Source organism: Colias eurytheme, chromosome 26 (assembly GCF_061535395.1).
Source record: "Colias eurytheme isolate Ceu_HAF_F1 chromosome 26, ilColEury1 Martin Lab GWU primary, whole genome shotgun sequence".
NCBI lineage: Eukaryota > Metazoa > Arthropoda > Insecta > Lepidoptera > Pieridae > Colias > Colias eurytheme.
This window is the reverse complement of record NC_143005.1, coordinates 8,435,802-8,462,438: the sequence shown is the minus strand read 5'-3', so window position 1 is coordinate 8,462,438 and position 26,637 is coordinate 8,435,802. Positions and strand designations below refer to the sequence as shown.

The 26,637-nt window shown below is 34.0% G+C and overlaps 1 protein-coding gene across 1 annotated transcript in view; it reads right to left on the bottom strand.

The window, feature by feature from the left end:
* The window catches only part of LOC149897315 (uncharacterized), a 102,296-nt gene that overhangs the window by 22,204 nt on the left and 53,455 nt on the right, over positions 1–26,637 (bottom strand). The window contains exon 2 of the mRNA XM_090116918.1: positions 16,431–16,466. The gene's annotated coding sequence lies outside the window, so the exon portion shown is untranslated. The remainder of the gene's footprint in view (positions 1–16,430; positions 16,467–26,637) is intronic.

Sequence of the window (26,637 nt, the reverse complement as noted above, 5' to 3'; positions counted from 1 at the left end):
TTTGCATGCATTTTCAATTAAATCGTCGAAAATATTGATGTAAACAAGAAAAAATTAATTACTGCAGGTGTATCTGATGGGAGGAAACGCTCAACTAATTGATCAACAAATTGGTCAACAAATCGATGAACAAATCCAGCGATCAGTCGATCGATTTGTTCTAAAATGAAGTTTGTTGAAACAAAGTTACCAGTTTAATGTCTTTAACAATGTGTGAACTTTTTATGGAATGATGTAATGACACCGAAGCTGAAGTTATAAATTTACATGCAAATATCAGGGAATAAGTTTTAGACTTACTGATAATATGTTTGTATCAAAATAATATAATGTTTTAAATATTATGTATAAATATAAAGTATGCTGTGTTCATGAAAATTGGCTTATAAAAAATGAAGAGAGAAGAGAATATAGAAATTGACGCTCGACGTAGAGTCGATAAATGTAGAGTTCAAAATTAATTTAAAATCGTAACTTTAAACTGTTACGAAGCTCTTACATTCAATAGATAAAATGGACCATTAAAACTGGGGACTTGCATAGGAATACTAACTTTTGTCAAACCCAAATACGATTATGAACACGAATTTTTGTAAGAATGTGATGTACATGTTTATTACCTACTCTTTCGCGTAAAATCTGCTAAAATCAGCTGATCGGACCCGTATGAAATTATAGAGATGTATTTTAATATGGATTAAAAAGTTTACTCTATGTATACTGTATAGTCTATACCCGCCTCGTGACTGACGTCACAGGTTTCAGCTAGTCTATAACATAAAATGAATCGCTAAAAATGTGTTGGTAAGCGTATAACTCGAGAACGACTGAACCGATTTCGTGAATTCTTTTCTTATAATATTCCTTGAAGTACGAGGAGGTTGTTTCTTATGGAGTGAAAACGTAAACATGTACCACGGATGAAGCCGGGGCGGACCGCTAGTTAATACGTTGTTCTTACTGCAGTGCCCTACTTGCGAAAGTGGAAAAATAATAAATTATTTAAGGTAATAACATCAGACTAGCGTACCTGAATTATGTAGGTAATTATTTTGCCTGGTACTAACTTTGTTGAAGCATTCTTGTATCGCTTTGAATATAAGTTTCAGTTATAATGTTGGTTTTAACGAGTATTTTTCGAGTTTAAGCCCGTGTCTTCGTTGTTTTTTTAGAGGTTGATGATACAAATATAAAGACGTAATGTTAAAATATAGTTGGTTTCTGAATGACTATTTAAATGGCAGTAGAAAGAGACAACGTTAATAAAATTGAGAATTTTGATAATTTATAGTTATGAGACATACATAGTTTTTGTCTAGTTTCGTATGTTTTCTGTCTTTATATATGCTGCTGAACGGACAACCGCTGATGCACACAATATGTCTGCGTGGAGCCGCGGCTCGGCAAACGTAGCGTAGGACGCCCTGCTACAAGGTGGAGTGACGACATCCGCAGGGTTACTGGGCATAACTGGCGGCAACGAGTGAACGACCGGGTTCAGTGGCGTGCCATGACGGAGGCTTTGTCCAGCAGTGGACAAATGTAGGCTGAAAATGATGATGATGTTGTCTGTATTGTTTTTAAATAATTTTTTAAATAAATGATTTTTTTTATCCAAATTGGGCAAAACCTTGTAGCTCATAGCTAGAAGTTTTGTACATTATATTATGTTAATAAGGTATTATTATAATAACATTTTACCTTCGAAAAAGCTGAAATAAATCCATCCTCAATAATTGACAATTATCGTCACAAGAAGTCACGAGATTCGAAGGAATAATTTTTATCCTTTTTATAATAAAGCTTTAGGAAATTTGCTTTTATTATAACACGTTCGAAGATAACAATATCATATTAAAGCGAGTTTTGTATGATATTATAATATGTACTAGCTAAATTTAAAATCTATTAATAAAACACATCAATATCCGTTGCGTACTTTTAGGCGAACATAGGGACGGACAAAATATATACTTAGAGTGATAAGTGAGTTTGTTTTTAAATACTATGTAAAGATAGTGATAGGATCCTGGATCATAATAGGTATTTTACAGTGATAATCACTACAACATAGTATAAAACAAAGTCGCTTTCTCTGTCCCTATGTCCCTATGTCCCTATGTATGCTTAAATCTTTAAAACTACGCAACGGATTTTGATGCGGTTTTTTTTAATAGATAGAGTGATTCAAGAGGAAGGTTTTAGTATATAATTTATTGTTAGAATCAGAAGTGGAAATTCGTTAAAAAAAAAACACGCACACGAGACTTATCCAAACTTTTAATTGTTATTACAACAAAATTAAATCAATAGTTCAAAACAACCGACAGGTAATTCGTACTGCACTTATACATTAGAAATTCAGGTAAAGATAAACGATTAACACAACACAAAATGGCTCACGTATACCGGGTAGATGTCCGTCTGCCTTGGAAGCCGCGAAACGAAAAGGGAGGATGTACTAGTTACCAACTGCTTTTATACATCTACCCGGCACAGTGTTGCCATTTTGTGGGGGTATAGTTAACATTATTATGTTTTAGACAAAGCGGGCGAAGCCGCGGGTGGAAAGCTAGTAACTATTATAAAAATATAGTAATAATAGTTTCCATTTGGAATAAAAAGTTATTTATGCTCGTAGTTAATTCAAAAGATACTTTTAAAAGATTCAGTTGTTAATACGTCTGCTTTTCTATAACATAACTTTTCCATTATTCTTACCCAATCAAAGCATTATAAAAGTCACCACATTTCGACCTACTTTTATCCCGGCTTAATGTAAAAACAACAAAAGAACTGTACGAAAAGAAATAAAGTACTATACGAAACAGTAATATAATAACGAACTATTCACTAGGTGCGGACGTGACAAAAATCAACAACCTGCGTCGCCGCCCGTACGGCTGATAACTGTGACTTATAGCCCCGTTGTACTGAATAAGCCGAGAAGTAAATAATATGGAAAAGACAGTATTACAATTATAGAAGATGTATTTTCTAATCCATACTAATATTATAAATGCGAAAGTAACTCTGTCTGTCTGTCTGTTACTCAATCACGCCTTAACTACTGAACCAATTTGCATGAAATTTGGTATAGAGATATTTTGATACCCGAGAAAGGACATTGGATAGGTTTTATCCCGGAAATCCTACGGGAACGGGTTTTTCTTTGAAAACGCAGGCGAAGCTGCGGGCGTAAAGCTAGTAATAAATAAAACACGTTTACTCTCAACAAGCCAAAATTAACTAGACTTTAGTAATAATATTCAACATTATTAGTTAGTAGTATAGGAGCAAAAATGCATAAGCCTCTGCATTTTTTATTCAACTACCTACTCTACTATTTCATAATTGCTATACTATTTCCGCTTTATTTCATAGCTTCAATATAGTATTTTCGGTTCTTTGGTTATGTAAATTAATAGTAAATTTTATTTTGAAATTGAAGACAAAGTTGGTAAAATTTAACAATGCTTGAATTTTACAACACAACACTTGGTTACAGTTCGATCCTGATCCAGAGAAATGATAATAATATGTTTAATTCAATGTCTCATCCAGAATACACACATCGATGATTGAACCTTGTTTATGCCGTGGGCTTCATTTTTTCTTCTGTTGCAGTTCTTTGGCGTGCATTTAATGGAGTCCCTGTACATATTTGTACACGAATGTAGGTTGAGATAAACGTATGTACTGTAAATATTGTACAAAAACTTGCTTTGATAGTTTAACGATGTTTACTGTATACATCTGAATTGCTTGAATTTCAACGGAGTAAGACAAGCCTATTGATAGATGGTATACTTTTTCTATGCGGGACATTCATAATACCTTACATATTTTTTTATCTTAATTTTTTAATATACCTACTAATAAACTTATTAACGTGGTTACTAATATAAGATGAAAGAAACACATAAAAACCAGTCCAAATGTAAAAGGTTTAACTAAAGTGATCTTACGATGTGTATCTTATAAAAAATAGTCTTAATAGATAAAATATATAATATTATCTTTTTTGCAACCAGTTTTGAACCTTATATACAAATAATCTAAAGCCTAAATTAAAATTTAAACCAAACAAAACAGTCAATCATTCAACAATTGTACCAAACGACATTAAAATTATAATACGATTTAAATAGAATGGTGCAAATGCAATAATAATTTTAACTAAGTCATATTTCACATATAAATGACACCATTTGCATCTAGTTATTTTGTTTGTTCATGCAAATATTGGTAAATACATTTACATAATTAAATGCTAGTAATAAATTACTGTGTATTTGAAAAATTAATTAGATCATAATTATAGGCTTTTGCTGAACATATTTGAACACTAAAATCTATTTTTGATGCAGAATAGTTTTAGGGTTTCGTTTAGTGAAGTCCTGTGTTCCTTAGTGGGGTAAGGAGCAGATGCATTATGCATACCTCAGTTTCACTGATCGATTTTCTTCAGGCACAAATAGGTGATCAGCCTTCTGTGTCCTGCCAGACCGAGACATTTTTTTTCTTCGTCTAAACCAGTAATCGAATAGGACCCCTCGGTTTTACACTCACGCGTCAACCACTGTACCAAGAAAGTGGCCAACAAAACTCTATGGGTTATCATTATTTGCAAGATTTTTTTAGTAACCAAAATAAATTATATTTAAAGGTCATATAACTTTCATTTATATACGTTTCAATTGCATTCACCCGAATACAATTACCTAGTTCACGAAACCAACAGAAAATTTCCAGATTGTCATTTAGGGCCGATTTTTCAATCCCTGGTTGAAACTTACCCGTCCAATAAAGAATTACACGATAATGTTAAAATGTCACCTGTAAACTGTCAATTGCATGCAATAAGAATACATTTTGAAATGGTAGTTTAATACGTTATTCGACGAATAAATTTTAACCGAGGATTGAAAAATCAGCCCTTAAACGATTTAAATTTCAAAATTAAACACTTTGGAAAGATGTTCCAGTATTTATAAACCACGTACAAGTAAGATAAAGATCTTAGTTTACAAGATTATAGGAAACTTAATAATTTGTGGTGACACTGTGTTTAACACTAGCAAAGTTTGGATCTTCCGGAATGCATGTTGGTGACATACAGACAGGTATATTTTATATCAAATGGATTTCATGTGATTTTTAAGCTATTGCATAGCTTCTATCGCGGGCCTTGAGCGCGGGGACCGAATCGAGAAATTCCGTAACGAAAAAACCTCACGCTCCCCACTACGACGGGCGGAGGTGTGGCTTGAAGGCATAGCATGCAATAGCTTTACCGCGGCAGTCCCCGAGTGCCACACGTCGTTTTTTTCCTGTGTGTAAACTACTTATGGACAGATTTACATGATTTGGATTTTATTTCTATTTCTAATAATACAGCAATAATTGGAATAGTTACTTCGTCTGTCTCTTCTTTAAGCCTAAACCACTGAACCGATTGGAGAAAGTTTGGTATGAAAATTGTATGAAAGTTTGGTATGAAAATTGTATGAAACATGAAAAAGGACATTTGAACGGCTTAAACGCGCTAAACCTACGGAAACGCGAACTATACGGCGTTTCCTTTCCTTTGCCGGAGCTGCTGGCGGAAAGCATGTTATCTCTACATATTCTATCCATCTATCTAATATTATTATTACTCTATTATATTTATTTCATCTGTAAAAAATAATACCGCATATTAAACGAAAGTATTCTCCAAAAAATATATTTGTATTCTACGCGATTGAATCCACATTACCACATACTATAACTACATGTACCTAGGTACATACAATATATACAACTCAAATAATATTAACACATGCATTTCACATCCCGCATAACACTGTGTTCAAGTATTCCGAGACAAAGCGCGATAGTTTGGAAGTTTCCCAGTTCTACTGTTTACCGCTACATAACGTATAGCGTATTAATTCGATGTTGTGAAATAATTAGTGAGAGAATTGTTTTATTATATTTTACGTTTTATACAGAACTAACTTATCGCTTGCTGTGTCTAAAACCTAATAAATTATATACTAAAACCTTTATCTTGAATCACTCTATCTATTACAAAAAACCGCATTAAAATCCGTTTCGTAGTTTTAAAGATTTAAGCATACCAAGGGACACAGGGTCTCTGTCCCTGTGACTGTTTTATACTATGTATTTGATGTCTTATAATGGTGCAGCTAAAAATATCATCAAGTTTAATCAAATTCAAAGAAGTTATCACTCCTTATTCCTAGATATTATTTTTAAGTTGTTTACTAGATTATTTTAAATTGCATAATAGGTAAGTAGGTATACATTTTTCTATATTTTGTAGACGTGATAAGTGATTTTAGTTCCCTTTATATTCTTCTTTATTTTTTTTTTAATTATATCGCCCTTATGAAGTACCTTAATATTATTCCTGTCTGTGCATTTGACTATTGAGATTTGTCACCATTACCAAAATTGTCAGCACTATCATTATAAAAACATAATAATCTATACTAATATTATAAAGCGGAAGAGTTTGTTTGTTTGTTTGTTTGAACGCACTAATCTCGGGAACTACTGGTCCGATTTGAAAAATTCTTTCGGTGTTAGATAGCCCATTTATCGAGGAATGTTATAGGCTATATTTCATCACGCTACGGGCAACAGGAGTGGAGCCACGGGGGTGAAACCGCGCGGAGCAGCTAGTTAATAATAATAAGTGAGCGTCAAACCAGTTACCGTTAATTAAAAATTATCACGCATTTTGTTTCATTTTAAATATACATTTTCTGATTAATTTAGAGCACGTTGGATGCTCCAGTTATGTTTTAATGACCTACAAATTGTTAATTTGAATAATTAAATGACATTTATATTTCTGTGCATTTTATCCTGAATCTTTTATGTTGAGGTTTCTTCATAATTAGTATAGAGGTAAGAATTTTGTATTGAATAGAATATAAAGGACACATATTTTTAGATTTTTTAATTAATTACTCATGTTATGTGTATAATTATTTCTATTTGTATGATAAGTATTATTCTAAGGTGTTAATTATAAAATTCTTCATTCATTATATTTTCAAAATATTATGTTTTATTATGTAGGTATTTTTTAATTTGATACTTAAGTACTACAAATGATAATATAATTTACTATGTTTATACATCGATAAATAATAATAATGATAAACATGTCTTATGGATATTTTTAATTCTATTTATACATAGATGATGATGAATTTTTTTGACAAAATTTTAAAAGAGTAACTATGGAGTTTCTTGCTGGTTCTTCTCCATAGATACTGCTTTCCGAATCGGAGGTAATTGTTAAAAATATGTAATGACGTTTCGAAAATGCTTCTAAAAGAAGTATAATTGAATAAATAAATGTTTGAGTTTGATGGTGATGATTATATAAATATATTAAAGCTGTTAAGTTACAACTTGAAGTTACCACTTTGCCTCCAAGTTCCCTTGTGGCCTATCTCCTTGTTAAGTAGATTGTCTTAAACTTAGCTTTTAGCCGGAATGCAGATAGCTTGCTTTGAGTTAGGCGAATTGTTTAAAAATGTTCCTCCGTTCCGACTTTATAGTGTTTCCTTTTAAATTTATAGTCTAGAACATTTTCACGCCTTTTCAAATACGATTAGCTTTTTACTACACTTTCTTTTAGCAATTTTCCAACGAATCGAGGTTTTTCGAAAATAATTATTGTAAAAAAGTGTTTAAAGATAGAAAATGTTTTTGGTTTTATTTTAATGACTTCTATTTAGTACTTGACTAGTATTTTAAATATTTAGGATTTTTGATTGAAAAAATTGTAATTTCTAAATATACATTACTAAATTAAAATTGACAATCCTAATTTACATTTTTAAGCAGCTACCACAAGCTTTTACTTGAAGGACCCACTACATCATCACACTATGACCTAGATAATATAGATTCACACTACTACCTATATATATCATTATACACTATGACCTAGAATATATGATTCATGCACTTTTATTTATTATGCACCACCATGATTAATTTAACTATTTTCCTCGACTTTTTTGGGTTGCCTAGTAGAGATCGCTGCCAGTGATAAGGCCGCCTACTGTACATTGATTAATTTATTGTTAAGTTTATAAAATGTATCATATCTGGTGTACAATAAAGCATTTTTCATTCATTCATTCATTCATAGAGTCGGCCACAGCCTCAGTAGGAATACCTCACATATACCTAGGCAAGCCCTGGAACGGACTCCGCAAGGAAAAAGGCCACAGGGCATTAAGTCAGGTCATAGCTAAGGTTTTAAACCCAAAAAATGCTACAAAAACATTATCCTACGGAACCCTAAACCCAAGTGCACATTTTATTACCATCACTATAATATTTCCGCCACGTGACCGTCCGATAACAGTTTCCGGCCCATCACCTTCCGGTTGGGGAAATAAATGTTTTTCTGTTTGCGATATGGCAAAACTGAGATATTTTATTTTCTACCCACATTTATTTAGCGAGGAAATACTGCATTTGTAATTGTATCTAATCTTTTGCGTTTATTTTCTTAACTAAGAAGAAGAAATAAGCGTTGTTGAATCGCAAGGATATAAGATATATTGCTAGTTTCATAACTTCAGGATATGTTTCTATGCATAGGTATCTTTCGAATTTCGTATTATCATTATTATAATTAGGTACGTAAAAAGGTTGACATTGTACATGAAAAAGATGTGTTAAGCGGGCTACTTGTTGGTGCTCTGATATAGAAATAAACAAAAATTAAGTGACTCTAGATTTCATTGTATTATGTGACTTTTATTTAAACGAACAAAAGCCATCCATTTTTGTAGTTCTCAAGCTTTCAAGGAGACATCACAGTATGTACAGCAAAGCTAAAAACTCCATAAAATAAATAGATATATCGTTATATACAAACAATCTCAAACAATCTCAACAAATAGAAATAGAATTGAAATGCCATTTTTCCGATTAGCTAAAGTTAAAAATTCATTTATGGGTCAAGGTATACGCTTTTACAATAGAATTCCTCATAATATTAAAGAGTTTAGTAGTTCTAAATTTAAAACTTATATAAAAAATGTACTAGTTCAGAGAGCGTACTACAGTATTCAGGAATATATGGACGATAAAAACCCATGGAGGGTTGTCGCGAAAAAACCACAGGACAGTTCTTTGGCATGTTATTATAATATATTATGATGTTACATATGTATTTTGTAAAATTGTAAAACTGACATGATTTAAAAGAGCAACTATGGAGTTTCTTGCCGGTTCTTCTCCGTAGATACTGCTTTCCGAATCGGTGGTAAATTTTAAAATATGTAATGACGTTTCAAAAGTGCTTCTATAAGAAGTCTAATTGAATGAATAAATGTTTGAGTTTGAGTTTGAATCGCTCTTCAAAAGATATTCCGTTACACGAATCCTTTTATTCCCATATCGAAATAGATTATTTCCTTTCAATCCGTGTTACATTACAATGGTATAATATTTACCTCCCAAACTAGTATGGGTGTATAATACTGGTATACTTGTATAAGAATTAACTATAAATATAACATATATTCGTATCTATGCCTGTTGTTATCATTCATAATAATATGTATATCTAGATGTTGCTACGGGTAATTCTCTTTTTATGGAAATCATTGTTTGTTTTTATATAATAGATTCAGTATCTTAATATGTTATATAAAAGAATTAAAAAAAGACTTATTAACTCAATTAATTCTAGTCTCTTGTTTTTTTATATTATCAACTAGCTAGTAGCTTTCCGCCCGCAGCTTCGCCCGCGTTTTCAAAGAATAACCCGTTCCCGTAGGATTTCCGGGATAAAACCTATCCTATGTCCTTTCTCGGGTATCAAAATATCTCCATACCAAATTTCATGCAAATTGGTTCAGTAGTTAAGGCGTGATTGAGTAACAGACAGACAGACAGAGTTACTTTCGCATTTATAATATTTTTTTTTTTTTTTTTTTTTTATACACCACTAGTTTTTAATCAGTACAAAAAATTTTACAGGGTGTTAAGTATCCTTAACCAATCATACTTGTGTAAGAAATAATTAAAAACACTAACAAACAGAAATGTCCCAAAATTGTCCACATAAATATGTAAAAATTGTTAAACCTATAATTTAATCAATGACCCACACTAGGTATTGTGTTGTAATTTTCTAGCGTACGATTTCGAGTAGGTCCGCCGCACAGATCCATTGATAAATTCCGGCAAACTCGCGTCCAAGCTCGCCATTCGCCCATTCCTCACCCCGCCACCCCCTTTCCCTCTGCGGCCTGCGCCCGCGTCGCACCCCAACGGCCCCCCGCCCCAACGCGACAAACAGTGCCAAATTGTTAGCGGAAGTGAAAACTTGTTTTTTTTCGTCGCGTTTGTTTACGTTCTTCCCGGTACGATGTCATATCAATTCACATCACGGGATTATGTACTTATGCTTCGTGCGTTCTTTTTGAGTGGAGAAAATGCGAGTGCAGCAGTACGTATGTACAGATAAGAAGTACCCGAGTCCCGAACGCTCGATCGCCAAATGTACGAACCGTGGTAAATGCTTACCAGCAGGCGTTGTCACAAAATGTTTTCGTGTAATGTACTAGCGTATTTTGAAGAGGATCCTCGACGTAGTACGAATGTCGAATAACGCTGCGGTTCATGAATTTCTCACAGCGGAGTTTGGAAGTCAGTGGATCGGTCGAGGCGGGCCTGCAGCTTGGGCTCCTCGCTCACCTGATCTCACACCCTTGGACCTCTTTTTGTGGAGTGAAATTAAGTGAACAAAAGTGAGCCGGTTAGTGTCGAACAATTAAAACAGCGCATATTGGATGAAGTGAAAAGACAAAAAAACGTAGGTACTTCTCTCGTTAAAAAACAATTTAATAAAACGTTCACGTCTGTGTATTGACAATGGTGGTGGAAATTTTGAAGGACAATTGAAATACTTGTAAGGTTAGTTAAGATTATTGTAAATACCAGCTGATTCTAACTTCTTAAATACGCCAAAATCGTTTTTTCTTTCATTACAAATTAGGTATTGTAAAAACAGCTGATTCTAACTTCTCAAATACGCCAAAATCGTTTTTTCTTTCATTACAAATTAGGTATTGTAAAAACAGCTGATTCTAACTTCTTAAATACGCCAAAATCGTTTTTTCTTTCATTACAAATTAGGTATTGTAAAAACAGCTGATTCTAACTTCTTAAATACGCCAAAATCGTTTTTTCTTTCATTACAAATTAGGTATTGTAAAAACAGCTGATTCTAACTTCTTAATACGCCAAAATCGTTTTTTCTTTCAATACAGAATAGCTTATTTTATTTTGATATTGTTTCTTTTGTAATTACAAAACAAATTTTTTTTTGTACAATTTAATTTTTAATTTAATTTTTAATAACAATTTAATTTATTGTAAAAAGTAATTATGCCGGTCCTAAGCCTGGATGAAGTACCTATGAAGGGGAGATTTGAATTTAGGAATTAAACTAAATAAAGTTAGTAACTACCTACATGTCTTGTTTCATTTTATTGTCCAAGGTTAGGTAATACTATCAACGAATAAGTCAATGAACTCTGCAATGTGTCTATGATTTTAGTGAGATTTTCTTAAATAAACAAATGGTTATATCTTTGCTATTTATCGATATTATGTAATTCTTACATCATACATATGATAATAATGTATTCGCTAATATGTCCTTAAAGTTTTTGTACTGATTAAAAACTAGTGGTGTATTAGAGTGGGCAAACGGGCTTGTGGAGCGCCTGATCGTAAGCGAGTCCACCGCCCATATTCATCTACAGGGGTTTCTGTAGTTGCGTTGCCGACTTTTTGAGATGGAGGTGCACTCTCTTCTTGAAGACACTCAAGTTGTAGACATTAGGAAATGTCGCTGCGGGGAGGCTATTCCATAATTTGGTAGTGCGTGGTAAAAAGTTACGAGAAAAACGCACTGTACTCGTACGCCAAAGATCTAAGTGGTGAGCATGAAACTTTGCCTTGTGTCGGGCAGAACGATGGTGGAATTCTGCGGCAGGTATCAGTTCAAACAACTCGTCAGAACACTCTCCATTGTACAGACGATAGAATACGCATAAAGATGCGACGTCTCGTCGTAAAGCAAGTGAATCCAGCCGATCAGTAAGTGCCCGGTTGCCGATAACTCTGACGGCTCTTCGTTGCACGCTATCGAGTGGAAGGAGTTGATATTGTGGGGCGCCGGCCCAGAGATGGGAGCAGTATTCCATATGAGGCCGTATTTGCGCTTTATAAAGTAACAAGAGATGGCCTGGCCTGAAATACTGCTTCGCTCTATTAAGGACGCCCATTTTTTTAGAAGCTATAGTAGCTTTGCCTTCCAAATGATAGCGGAACTGAACGTCATCAGATATATCGACACCAAGAATTCCGATACTAGGCTTTATTGTTAGGGGAGTGTTCTCAAATAAGGGAGCTGTGAGAAATGGGGTTTTCTTGGCTGTGAATGAACATACTTGCGTCTTGCTAGGGTTAAATTGGACAAGATTTTGTCGACCCCACTCAGAGACTTCACCAAGGAGAGCCTCAATATTGGACACAAGTATGTTTCGGTTTGCATTGACGTGTTCTCGAGAAATATTTGGGCGGCCGGAATATATAGCATCTCCAGTACTGTCATCTGCATAGCAATGAATGTTACTGATTTGTAACATGTCATTGATATGCAGTAAGAACAGTGTGGGTGAAAGGACGCAGCCTTGAGGGACGCCAGCGTTGACAGTAGTACAGAGCTCGAACCGTCAACCAAGACCCGGATACTACGAGATGTAAGAAAGCTGGCAATCCACTTACATAATTTCTCTGTGAGTCCATAGGCTGGAAGTTTCGATAGAAGAGCCCGATGCCACACCCGATCGAAGGCTTTTGCAACGTCCAGACTAACCGCTAAGGCCTCCCCTTTACTCTCGATTGCCGTAGCCCAACGATGGGTTAAGTAAACTAGGAGATCACCAGCTGACCGTCCATGGCGAAAGCCATACTGTCGGTCACTAATCAACTGGTTTTCTTCCAAATAACCCAGAAGTTGGCCGTTAATGATGCTTTCCATCACTTTCGAGAGTAAAGGGGTAATCGCGATAGGTCTGTAGTTGCATGGATCAGAACAATCGCCTTTTTTAGGGATCGGGTGTACTGAGGCAATCTTCCACGAAGCAGGGACTACGCCAATGTTATAGGAGTACCGAAACAGCTCTGTGAAAACCGGTGCCAGTTCCGGAGCACATGTTTTGAGAACAACGGCGGGGATACCATCAGGCCCACTCGCTTTGTGTGTTTCGAGACAGAGAAGAGCCTTTCGCACAGCATTCTGTCTGAAATGCACATTAGGCATAGAACTCGTGCACCGCGAGATAGCAGGCGGTACTTTCTCTCCGTCATCCATGGTTGAATTAGATGCAAAGAGAGCACCCAGAAGATCGGCTTTCTCTTTGGAGGAGTGGGCTAAAGTATCATCTCCCCGGCGCAAAGGTGGTAATGATGGCTTGCAGAAGTTGCCTTGGACAGCTTTGGCGAGTGACCAGAAAGCACGGCTCCCAGAAGGGTAGCGTATAAGTTTCTCACCAATGCTGCCAATAAACTCGGACTTTGATTTGGCTATTTCCCTCTTATAGACCCTGGAAGCAGAATTATACTGTTTTTTAAGAGCTCCAGCATTTGGATCCTTTTTAGACATAGCATTTGCCCAGGCATGGAAACTCTCTTGCTTCTGGCGGGATGCCATTTTGCAAGAGCGACCATACCAGGGCTGGGACTTGCCGCCGATGGGGATTACAGAGTTTGGTACGAACAGTTCCATTCCCTGCAACACCACATCAGCAACTGAGTCAGCGTAGTCGCTAGGATCAGGTGCAAAACAAACTTGCTTCCAGGGGTACGATGCGAAAAATTCACGCATCCCATCCCAATCCGCTGACCTATAGTGCCAAACGCGACGGCTCCCAAGTGACCGGGGACGAGATAGACGCAAGATTGGCACTATGCTCCGAATCAGGCAGTGGTCTGAAGTCCCAAGAGGGGCATCGACGTTAACCTGATAATTAGTCGGGTGAGAGGTCAGCAGAAGGTCTAGTATGGAGGGTGTATGGTCAGCTATGTCAGGCAACCTCGTAATTGAGGTGACTAGTTGCGTAAGACCATAAGCCATCGCAAAATCGTGAACCGCTCTCCCCGCGTGATCAGTTATGCGTGAGCTTAACCATTGGATATGGTGGGCATTAAAGTCGCCCAAAACAATGATTTCTGATGAAGGGATTTGCTCAAGTACTGCATCAGCCGTTGTTTGGAGGTGCTCGATAAGGCGGTCAGTTTCAGCATCACCACTGTGCGATCGATATAAGCACGCGTAGATGCGAGGATGGTCACCGCAATCCACTCGGAGCCAGATTACAGACAGGTTAGTGCCTTCAAAACCGCTAAGGCGACGATAACAAATATCTTCCCTCACAAACACACACACACCAGCTCGAGGGATGAAAGTGTGCTCCAGTTTATAACCTGGGTAGCAAAGATATGATGTGTCGGAGGGAGGACAAATTTGTGTCTCCGTTAGGAACAACAAGGCAGGCTTTGCCGTCTCCAGGTGGTGATGGACGGGATTAAGATTAGAATGTAGGCCCCTCACATTACAAAAGTCTACTGATAGTAAAGGCGTATTCGTAGAATTACGAGCCCGTTTGCGTTTGTTGGTGTTCTTGAGCGGGATTTTGCCCTCCCCAGAGTACGCAGGGCAGCCTGAGCGCGAACGCTCAGGGAGGGATTCTCCAACAATACGAAGGTTGGTACCCTCCTGGGGTACAATACTATTTAATTCCGCTGCCATTATGTCAGTTATAAGAGAGATAAGGAAAGGATTAGCGATGGGAGTAAGGAAGGGATAGGGATGGGTGGGGAATAGGATGGGCCTCCGGACCTCCCACTCACCGAACGAAACACAGCAGCACTTGCATGCTGCTATATTAGTATGGATATAAAAAAAACATCACAAATATATATTATGCAATAGCTAATTATTGTTTAAGTGGTTAAAAATATGTATTGACGTTTCAAAAGTGCTTCTCGAAGAAGTTTATTTGAATAAATAAATGTTTGAGTTTGAGTTTGAAATAAAAAAAATACATTATATTGAGAACCTCCTTTTTTGAAGTCAGTTGAAAATGGTAAAATTAATGTAAAAGCATGATGCATACTCAGATTGTAATATTTTCAATTGTAACCAGATGACGAGGGTAAGCTAATAGAATTTCAAATGTGGTTTTTACGGGTTTCTGTGATTTCCTGCTATTTGTTGAAATATATTGAAGTGTGATATGGAAATGGGTGCTAGTTTTAATGTATAGAAATGATGTCGATGTAGCAAAAGCTAAATTTAAACCTATGTTACAAAATAATTATGTTGGTTGTTCTTTCTTTTAAATACTTACTGAACCGATGTGATTTCGCTGTTCTTTAATGGTAGATTAATTTTTGACAGTATGTAAAACGATACAATACTTAATTAATTATTATTATAACATCGATTTCTTAATGAAATTGTATGCTAGCGAAAATCTCTTTTTCATCGAATAGAGTGGTGATAATTTTAAATCTCTATGTCTAATTTATATTAATTAAAACCTACCGTGTTAACGATGGAAATCTCAGGTTAGCACTTTTCAACAATTATAACCAAAAGCTTGAAAAACAACGCTTTATAAACTAGAACAACAAGCCATTCAAACATACCCATCAATTCGATTTAAATCGAATAACTTTAATTTATCATTGTGGCAATTTAAATGCAGTAATGTGTGAATTTCGTGGATTAATTTCAAAATCAAATAGTTCCCAAATTATATTGGTTCATTGATGTGGAATCAGCGCTCATTGAGTGGCGGTAAATTATATTCTCGTTTAGATAACGGCGATGAAACAAAATTAACCAAATGGACCCTCTTCACGATGGGCAGTGTTGACCCAACAAATGATCGTCGATGTTTGCCGCCGTTACGGCGATTAAACTCAAACTCAAACATTTATTTATTCAATTAAACATCTTCTAGAAGCATTTTTGAATCGCCATACTATATATAACATTTACCACTGATTCAGAAAGCAGTATCTATGGAGAATTAAATAAAAATATACAATGACGACCAATCATAGACATTTAGGGTGCTTAATGCTTATCTACCAATGTCCGAGAATTATAGCGAGGAATGCGTTTGTTGTAAACAATCATATCGCTTCTTTTAGTTTGAAGCCTTTAGCTATTTTTTAAAAGTTATATTAATTCATTTCTTTGTTGTTTTAAGTACAATGTGTCCCATTAGAAATGGTTTTACTAACTTTACTACTAAATTAACTCTGTGACCCAAACAGAGTTTACTAAATCTTACCTTTTTAAATTTCATCGGCATGTGACTTCATGTTTTCTGTAACAACAAAAACACTAAATAAATAAATAAATAAAGACAGCATAATTAGGCATATTTCATTTCCTATAATAAAATTTAAATACTAACCACTAAGTTGTAATTCAAGTGTTATTTATTGCATTTAAAAATACCTACATATGCAATAAAGAATATTCATGAATTATAATATGTATAAAAAATAAACTCACAGACCTATGATTGACCTAGAATACAAATCTTAACATTAATATTAAGAACGTGAAAGTTATTCTGTCTTTTATTCACGTCAAAACCAAAGAACCGATTTTGATGAAATTTTATACATAGATAGTTTGTCACCTGAGAACGGACATATGCTAGTTTTTACCCCGGAAATGACAATGATACGGAAACTGCGTGTTTTTATTTCAGTACACAGGGGAAGCCAGTTGGATAGCTAGTGTAAACGTAAATTTATGAAATAAAGTTTATTTCATATAGATAAAAATACATAGAAAAGGATATCTTCCACAAAGCTTAATTTTATGAACAATTTATGGCTCGAAAAACAATTACTTTTGTTAACGTTATCAATCGTTCAGAGTGGCTGATAAAATTGTAATGCAATCAACTGTAATGTTACATTGACGACGCGGTTGGCGCAGTGGTAAAGTAACTGCCTACTGAGCCGACGGTCCCGGATTCGATCCCCGGTCAGGGCAAATATTTGTGTGATGAACTCAATTATTTGTTCTTGGGTCTGGGTGTTATTATCTATATATGTATTTATAATATTATATTTTATCGTCGCCTAGTACCCACAACACAAGCCTTAATTGAGCTTACTGTGGGACTAGGTCGATTTGTGTAATAATGTCCTATAATATTTATTTATTTATTTATTTATTTTATTGTTTTATCTCAACACGTTAAATGTTTGAACGTAAATGTACAAGGGATTTCGTTGTAACGAGAATGGTTAATGTGAAAAATATGTATTGTATGAATTGGAAAAAAATACTATGATATAAATAAATAATACTAGTTATATTGACTGGACATTTTTTGAAATATATTATTTCCAAGAAGCTTATATTTAATACACTGGAGATTTCAGTATGAACATTAACTTGTAACAAGAAAATATGACGTTGAATGATGCCTGTATGTTTTTTATCCCTTTCACACCTAACTTGGCAAGTTGGTGTGAAAGGGATAAAAAAACATACAGGCGTCATTCTACGTCATAATTATTTTCTTGTTACAAGTTAATGGTCATAGTGCAATCTCCAGTGTATTAGATATAAGCTTCTTGATTATTTCAGTCGAATTAATTCTAAATTTTTGAGATATTATTATTTGAGGCTGAAAATTGTCCTGAAATATTTATTGTATTGTAACCATAAATATTTCAGGACAATTTTCACACACGGCACAATCTGATCCCATACTAAGCTTTCGCTTGTGTTACGGAAACCAGATGGCTGATAAACATAGATATATATAATTTTTAAATAAATACTTATATAGATAATTAACACCCAGACACAGAGCAAACATCTATGTTCGTCACACAAATATTTGCCCCGAGTGGGAATCGAACCCACGACCTCTGGCTTGAAAGGCAGGGCCACTACCAACCAAGCCAACCGATCAGTCAATATTTATCCCAACGATTTATTCCGAAGTTCAAACACTTCATTTTTTAGTTTTAAACATTATAATCGCGTAAAACAAAGAACTACATAGAAAACAATATTATATTTATAAAATAAAAAATTTTCATATTTTACCATTTACGTAACTATTTATTATGAAAATAAAAAATCATAGAATACAAAGTTGTTTACTCGATAGTTACAAAGTGGTCTATTGAAATTGTACGTAAATTGAAAAACAAATATAAATATTGGTTCGAATACGAGTATAATAAATACTTCTCATTGTTAAAGCTTGTTGCATGGAAACAAAAAAGGCAATACAATTAATAATTGTAATGTATTAAATGTATATCCGGAATACATTTTTGAGTATTTTTCAAATGACACATCTTAATATACAGGGTGTACCAAAAAGTAGTGATGAACGGAAGCTGAGAGGTAGAGGACCTAGAGGGCTATCCGAATCACCCCCATGTATGTTATGCGATTTTTCGTATTTTCGGAGTTATGACGTTTTTTTCAATTTTTCACCTATCGCCGAGTACGATGATATTTTCACTCATGCTGACGTCAATGATTGCGGAAGATGCTTGATTTTTTTTTGTGTGCTTAGCTGAAAGATAGGCCAATTCAGTATGGTATCATTTACTATCGTTAGATCTTTGAATGGAATAAAAAAAAGAATTAAATGGCAAGAAAGATAAAATTACCCAATATGTTCACCACTTTAAGGGCCCGTAAAAAAATAAAATCACATAAAAAAAGTTTTCCGTTTGACTTTTAAAAACTTGCTCTATCTATCAGATAGCTACCCTGAAAATTTCATTTAATTATTCAGAAGGCTTCAATCGAAAAATTTAAATCTAAATGTGGTAAGTGCAAAAATTGAATTAACTTGATGATCATTAAAACCAATAAATAGGTGTTTAATTACCAGAATTTTTTAAAATAACCCCGCTGTTGCTCAATGCAAGTGCGACATCACCGTAAAAAGTTGTCTTTTAAATGTCTGAATGCCCTTTTATCATTTTTAATGGTTTCTTCTGCTACTATGAATTTCCGGGTTATTTCGTCCAAATTGTGGCATTTTCTCAAGTAGCCGAGGTCTTTTTAGTATTCCCATTGAAACAAATCAATGGGGTTTAGGTCGAGGGACCGTGGAGGCCAGGCTTTAAGGCAGGCATCACCGGCGCATGCGCAGGCTGCAACGACCAATCCATCTTTCAGGGTATCTTTGCCCTTTAGCCTGGCCTGCACGGTCCCCGGATATCATAGTCATAAACCCTATTGATTTTTTTCCTTGGGGATACTACAAAGACGAGAGACTGCCACAATTTGGACGAAATAACCCGGAAATTCATAGTAGCAGAAGAAACCATTAAAAATGATAAAAGGGCATTCAGACATTTAAAAGACAACTTTTTACGGTGATGTCGCACTTGCATTGAGCAACAGCGGGGTTAATTTAAAAATTTCTGGTAATTAAACACCTATTTATTGGTTTTAATGATCATCAAGTTAATTCAATTTTTGCACTTACCACATTTTGATTTAAATTTTTCGATTGAAGCTTTCTGAATAATTAAATGAAATTTTCAGGGTAGCTATCTGATAGATAGAGCAAGTTTTTAAAAGTCAAACGGAAAACTTTTTTTATGTGATTTTATTTTTTTACGGGCCCTTGAAGTGGTGAACATACTGGGTAATTTTATCTTTCTTGCCATTTAATTCTTTTTTTATTCCATTCAAAGATCTAACGATAGTAAATGTTACCATACTAAATTGGCCTATCTTTCAGCTTAGCACACAAAAAAAATCAAGCATCTTCCGCAATCATTGACGTCAGCATGAGTGAAAATATCATCGTACTCGGCGATAGGTGAAAAATTGAAAAAAACGTCATAACTCCGAAAATACGAAAAATCGCATAACATACATGGGGGTGATTCGGATAGCCCTTTAGGTCCTCTACCTCTCAGCTTCCGTTCATCACTACTTTTTGGTACACCCTGTATATAAATCTCGTGTCACAATGTTTGTCCTCAATGGACTCCTAAACCACTTAACCGATTATAATAAAATTCGCACATCATGTGCAGTTCGATCCAACTTGAGAGATAGGAGTGTTTAAACATGTAGGTACCACGGGCGAAGCCGGGGCGGACCGCTTGTAATTCTATATTTTTTAAGAGTCGATAGTAAACTATTTAAAAAATTACGAATAAATTTTAAACATATCTTAACTATAGGCTTTATTATTCCAATTGGTTAAGTTTCTATACAAACTGAGTTTAATTATAAGGCGGCATAAAAAATAAAAATCACACTTGAACTTTATTGTATTGTCATTGATAAGTGTACAAAGTTTGAATTAAATCTGTCCGTTTAAAGTGGATCAAAATCGAGTCTAGAGGAGTCTGTTTAGTGTGAAGCTTATAAATTCAAAAAATTCTTAAAAATTCTTATAATTCTGCCTGACTCTTAAATTAATACAAAAATGATCAAACAACTAACATAATTAATTACTGAATTAATTACTGATGATGAATAAACTATGACGTCATAATAAAGAAAAATATTTTTAGCTCAACAGCAGTCCACATTCTTAACAACATCGCTCTCTCTCGTGTGTTGATTTAATCTAAAAGATCATAAAGTGAATTATCCTTAACCCAAAAGCGCACTTTGGGGTATTGGTAAGATGAGGCAACACTTTCATGTAATTTTATTATACTTCTGATTGAGTAGCAACTGTGTAACGAAGTAACGTAGATAAATATTATATAGAATTAGATAGAGCAAGTATATAATATGAAAGATTAATATAGGATGAATAAATATAGTTTTAAATCTGTTATAAAAATTTGTTAATGTGTGATAGTCACGTAAAAAAAAATACAACGTTTCATTAATGAAGTTGAAGGCAAAGGACGTATGTATGTTCTATGCATAGACTAACTTAGAAGTATTTAAACTAACGCCACACCCCGGACACTCCATACAAAATTATCGTTTTGACAGTCACACTGTAGAGACTGCAAATGTGTGTGTTAACGCTTTATGGTTGGCACATTTGTGACTAGCGTAAAAAAAAATTCGCGTTTTTCTGATGAAGTACATCCGTAAACAGCACAATATCTAACCATTTTCTACGAAAAACGATAATCACAAATCCAAAATAATAAAATTACTTTGAGTCAATTTGATTAATGTTGTCAATCTTCGTTGCGTATCGTCCTTGCAGAAAAATGCGGCCCATTTATAGCATGATCGTGCGGGGTGAGGTAAGTGTTTAATTTTGGCGGGAGGCGGAGAGTGTCCGTTCTGTAGCGTTTAGCTACTATTATGTATTCTGTGCTAACGCCACAATATACTTTTTGTTAGTCAAACATAGTCCGTAATTCCGTGATTGAATAATCATGTCAAATAACAATAAACATCATCGTCACAACATACCCTCGAGCTTCGACTTGCTCTCACCTGAAAAGCATGCACAAAAGCACACAACTATGTAATGCATTCGATCCACTTAATCACGTACCAGAATATTCCATTCGGCGTTCCGTTTTGATCGTTTTAATCTCGGAAATTCCGTATAATGAAGGGAATCAAAGGCGAGAGCCATCAGTGCGCGAAATGAGACGAAATATAGAAATGACAGGCTCTGGGCGTACAAATTGAATGCGACGCGACCGATTTAAACTCCAATGATTATACACGATCCTGAATGGCTTTCGGCTTTCTTGATCGCATTGTTTCTGTGTGTTCGTGTTACGCGTTATGATTTCTTTGATTGAATTTGAGGGAATTAGGGCTGTAGGTGTATTTTTATTTGTGGTAATGATTTTGTATAGCGCAAATTTGGCAAGACGTGACCTTGTTATGTCCTTGTAAGATATTGACGTCATTCTATTTTTGTATTATAAGCGAAATTGTAAATAGTGTTGTATAAATTCACACAACTGATTCCGAGAACTAATTTAGCCTGAATTTTTGTACAGGAAAGTATAACCAATACAAACTAGTGACTAAGTTCAGATTTATTTCTACGTTTTTTAAATAAAAAAAACTCAAAGATAAACTAGGATATGAAATATTTTTATTACGTAAACATAAATAGCTCGATAATTTTGTTAAAGTTTATAGAAATATAAAAATATCTCAAGCATTTTCATCTTTATTCTTATAGTGTTGTTTAAAATTACAACCAGCCACGATGTTTATTAAATACTTTGAAAAATATACAATTAAAAAAGAGCGCGGGCCTCGGTTCAGAGTATTAAAATTATTTAAATTCGCTGCGAAAAGTTACTTTTATCAGCAAAGGTATTCCAATAAAAGATTTTATTGAGAACGTTTTAATTTATCTTCGTCGAATTACAGAGAAAGTATTTAGGAATTATGAAAAAACAGGCAGATTTCAGTCATTTTTTGTGAATTATGATAAAAGGTTTATTTTATTTAACATATGCAACTATATTATGGTTTATTTAAAACTAGCTGTGCCCCGCGGTTTTACCCGCATTGCTCCGCTCCTGTTTGTCTTAGCGTGATCATATAATGCCTATAGCCTTCCTCGGTAAATGGGCTATCTAACACCGAAATAATTCTTCAAATCGAAATAGTAGTTCCTGAGATAAGCGCGTTCAAACAAACAACATAAACTCTCAGCTTTATAATATTAGTATAAACATATACATAATAATCTCGTTACATATATTTTTACAAATAGCTTTAATGAAGTCGCTGCATAGCTATAAATTAAGAAAAATAATAAATACGCTTATAATAGACCGGGTAAAGGAATTTTATATATATTTTTTTTTTATGTCAGAGCAAGCAAAGGAGCAGATGGGCCACCTGATGTTAAGTGGTCACCACCGCCCATAAACACTTGTAACACTAGGAGTGTTACAGGTGCTTTGCCGGCCTTTTATGGACAAATAAGCTCTTTTCTTGAAGGCCCAATAATATAATGATAAAATTTAATATTCATACTATATTGTTACATCTACAAACTATATTATATAATACATGCATTTTATACAATCAGGCATTTGTACAATTTCGCTTATAATAGATACATAATTTGTACAAAAATTACAAAAAACTAGCCACGTCAGGTAACATACCGTCCTACTTGCCAGAAAAGGAATATTGTAAAATATGTTACAGGTCGAAAAAGTGCGCCGTCACAGTTTTTATGTCAAGCGGTATATAACTCCTAGACTAATTTGACGGTACTAAAAATATGTTATAAGCTATGTAGTACAAAAGTTAGGTATTTCGACCATGCATTCGTATTATATAATACGAAAGCTTATAAATAATGACTGACTGACTGACACTCAGTGAGAACTATAAATTGATAGTTAAATGTTTATTTTGAAGATAATACTAATAATACTAATTTGGTTATGAATTATTTTGTAAATTTGAAGTTTTTTTAATGAAGGTAAATATAACGTGTACCCTATTATTATCGTGGGCAACCGGTGGTTTAAACGCTTTTTAAGGCAGGTTGTGTACCAAATAAAATTTACTATGCTACCAGAATAACACATCCAGTCTATAGCAACCTTTAAGCCTATAATAAAGTTATAATCAGCCATTTTTAAAAGAGGATGGACGTGTGTTACAAACTCAAACTGTCACATTCATCTTTACTATCCTGTATATTTTCTAACCATCATTTAATAGCAGTTTTTCTGAAATTTATTCGCAACTGAGGCGAGTGGATTCGTTACAAGGACTGACATCTAGTGACAAGAGGAGAGACGGGTTTACGGGGCGTAAATCATATTTATTGTGGACTTTGGACCCATTCGCCTTTCAGTGCGACTCCATTTTTTGAGTGATATATTGTATGAATGATAGAATGAGTGGATTTTGCACGTAGACTTGATATTAGGTCACTTGATATTAAAGTTTGTACGAATAAAACTATAACAACATCCATTTATTAATATAATATTGTGTTGATGTATATGCTAAATTAATGCGTAGTTGTCCATCATTACACTTTTATTTTATACAAGTCTTCTGGAAGTTCTTTTGAATTGTCATTACATTGAGAAGAGCCAGCAATAAACTCCGTAGTTACGCTTTTAAAATCATGTCCATTTTAAATCATCATTTGTCATCGTCATTAGCCATTCCATTTCCATAAATTTTTACGCATGATAAAGTTAAAAATTAACCAATTTTGTAAAATTTATCGCGAATCCTGCCATTTTAGTTAATTACAAATATGATTTTTTAATTATTTGTAAGCGGCAATTGAAATAGGCTTCTATAAATTACTATTTCCATTTTACGTCATTATATTAGTCTATTTTTTTCTGAAATATTAACAATTTTTAATGAAATTTTTCTTTGTTATTACCTACTGTAGCCGCCAAATTAATTAGAATTAATGTGACCTTAAAAAGTCTTGGACTCAACAGACAGATCCGCAGGAAAAGCTAGTGTTTATAATCCAGCTTAATAGCCCACAAAACGCATTCGTCGATATCAAGAGCTATCAGGCTGTATTGCTTCGATAGCCTCTCTGGGCTTAAACGATCGCAATGGAGTTTGAATATTAACACATGTTTGAATCGATTTCAGTGGCATAGATATATATTAACTAATAGATTTCGCTTTCGCTAATCCTGCCTGAATTTTAGTAAATTACAAATACGATTTTTTAATTATTTTTAAGCGGCAATTGAAACGGGCTTGTTTATTTTTTAATTAGGTACATAATATATTGTTTTTCATTTTTATGATTGAAATACGTCTGAGTTACTAAAAATATAATTCTCTTATAATAACTTTGAACAGATAAAGTCGTGGCTTGACATTTAATAAATAATTTATTTTTAGAATATTTTTATGCAGTTTTTTTACGAACTAATGATTATATTCAAATATGAATATGAGATTTAAATATTGGCTTCTGCATCGTCTGTTATTTCACTTAACCAATAGAAATCCTTTATGTACATTGTTTACATGTTTTCATTACATCGATTATTATCTTTCATGTGAATATAATAATGAATGCACAATGCGCATAACTCACTTCTAATTACTGAGTAAGAAGTTTGAAAAATAAATAATACTTTTAAATTTGTTGCATCCAAATATAAATAAAATATTATTTCTTAAGATGTACGTTTTCTGAGCCATTATAATAAAAGCTGTGTGTGTACTTATACATAGTACACTAGTACATTTCCACCTGTATGTGACGTGTCCGCTACGCCGTTTCGTAGCACACGTAGCAAATATCATAAAACCGTAGCAATGCTACGCTCGTTTACATGCTGATATTTCGTAGTAAAGCATGTTATTGGATTCAACAATTTTTGAATAAATTATTGAATTTATTAGTTATTTATTAATTTTTCAAATGTGGCTACTTTTCTTTATGGCCAACATAAGCCTTACTTGATCTGAAATTTACACTTACAATGTGTATTTCAATAATTATTAATTATTAATGCTGATACCGCAATTTAAATCATTATACACTATGTATTGCAAAATATCTTACTTAGTAATAAGCCTTTTTTAAGAAGAGAGTGTGTTATGTACCTACATATAACACGCCTTAATTATTAGAGGATGCATTGGGCCACCCAAGAAGGACTTGTACTTGATAGCGATTGCGACATCGCGCACACCTGCGATTCCAGAGAGTGTTGCGGCAATCACCACCACCGCGACGCTGCAGCTGCCCCGCCGAGGACGACGTGCACTCTTGGTTCCAACATTGACCGGGAGGGACGTAGTTTAAGTTAGGAATAATTTATAATGTAATTTTTTTACAATAAATTATTAATAAGTAAATTTCGGTTTTTTTACGCCTTCATTTCATTTCAATATAATTAGTGTCCCAAATAGACACATATCAACAATCACATAATGTAGGAAGTGTATTTCTACACTTATACATAATATATTTTAAAAAAGACAAATTAATTTAAAATAACTCTAAATAGTAACATGACTTAAAATTAACAACCTCCTCAATTTGAAAATAAATACTCATTTAATAAAGAGAAGAATACTATTATATTATAAATAACTTAGCTCTTTCAATGAATATTCTCATTTAAAATGACAAAACCTTTTAATTTCTTCAGATAAATTGTTAGAAATGAGTTCGTATCTCTCAAGCGCTCTTACGAGATAGTTTAAACCGTGAAATAGACACTCAAGCGCGAGTTATGGTCATGGCATTTGATATAAACGCTACATTATGATATAATAAAAGTATGCTGTATGAAATACGTTATTGTTCACGGGAGTTTCATATTTCTTGGAGATCGTATGAAATACTTGATGGTACTTTTGTTTTATAAATTGTGTAAGATTTTCTTAAGAAAACTGTTTACTTAGGCTTTTGTTAAATCCTTAGAATATGGTAAGGAATTTGGGAGCTATTTGTGTTTTATAAACAAATATTAGTACGCAAAAAATTCGACAACGAAATATAATTTGGATCATGTTTTCGTTATAACTTCTAACGTAATACGCTGTATTTTATAAGAATTTATTAC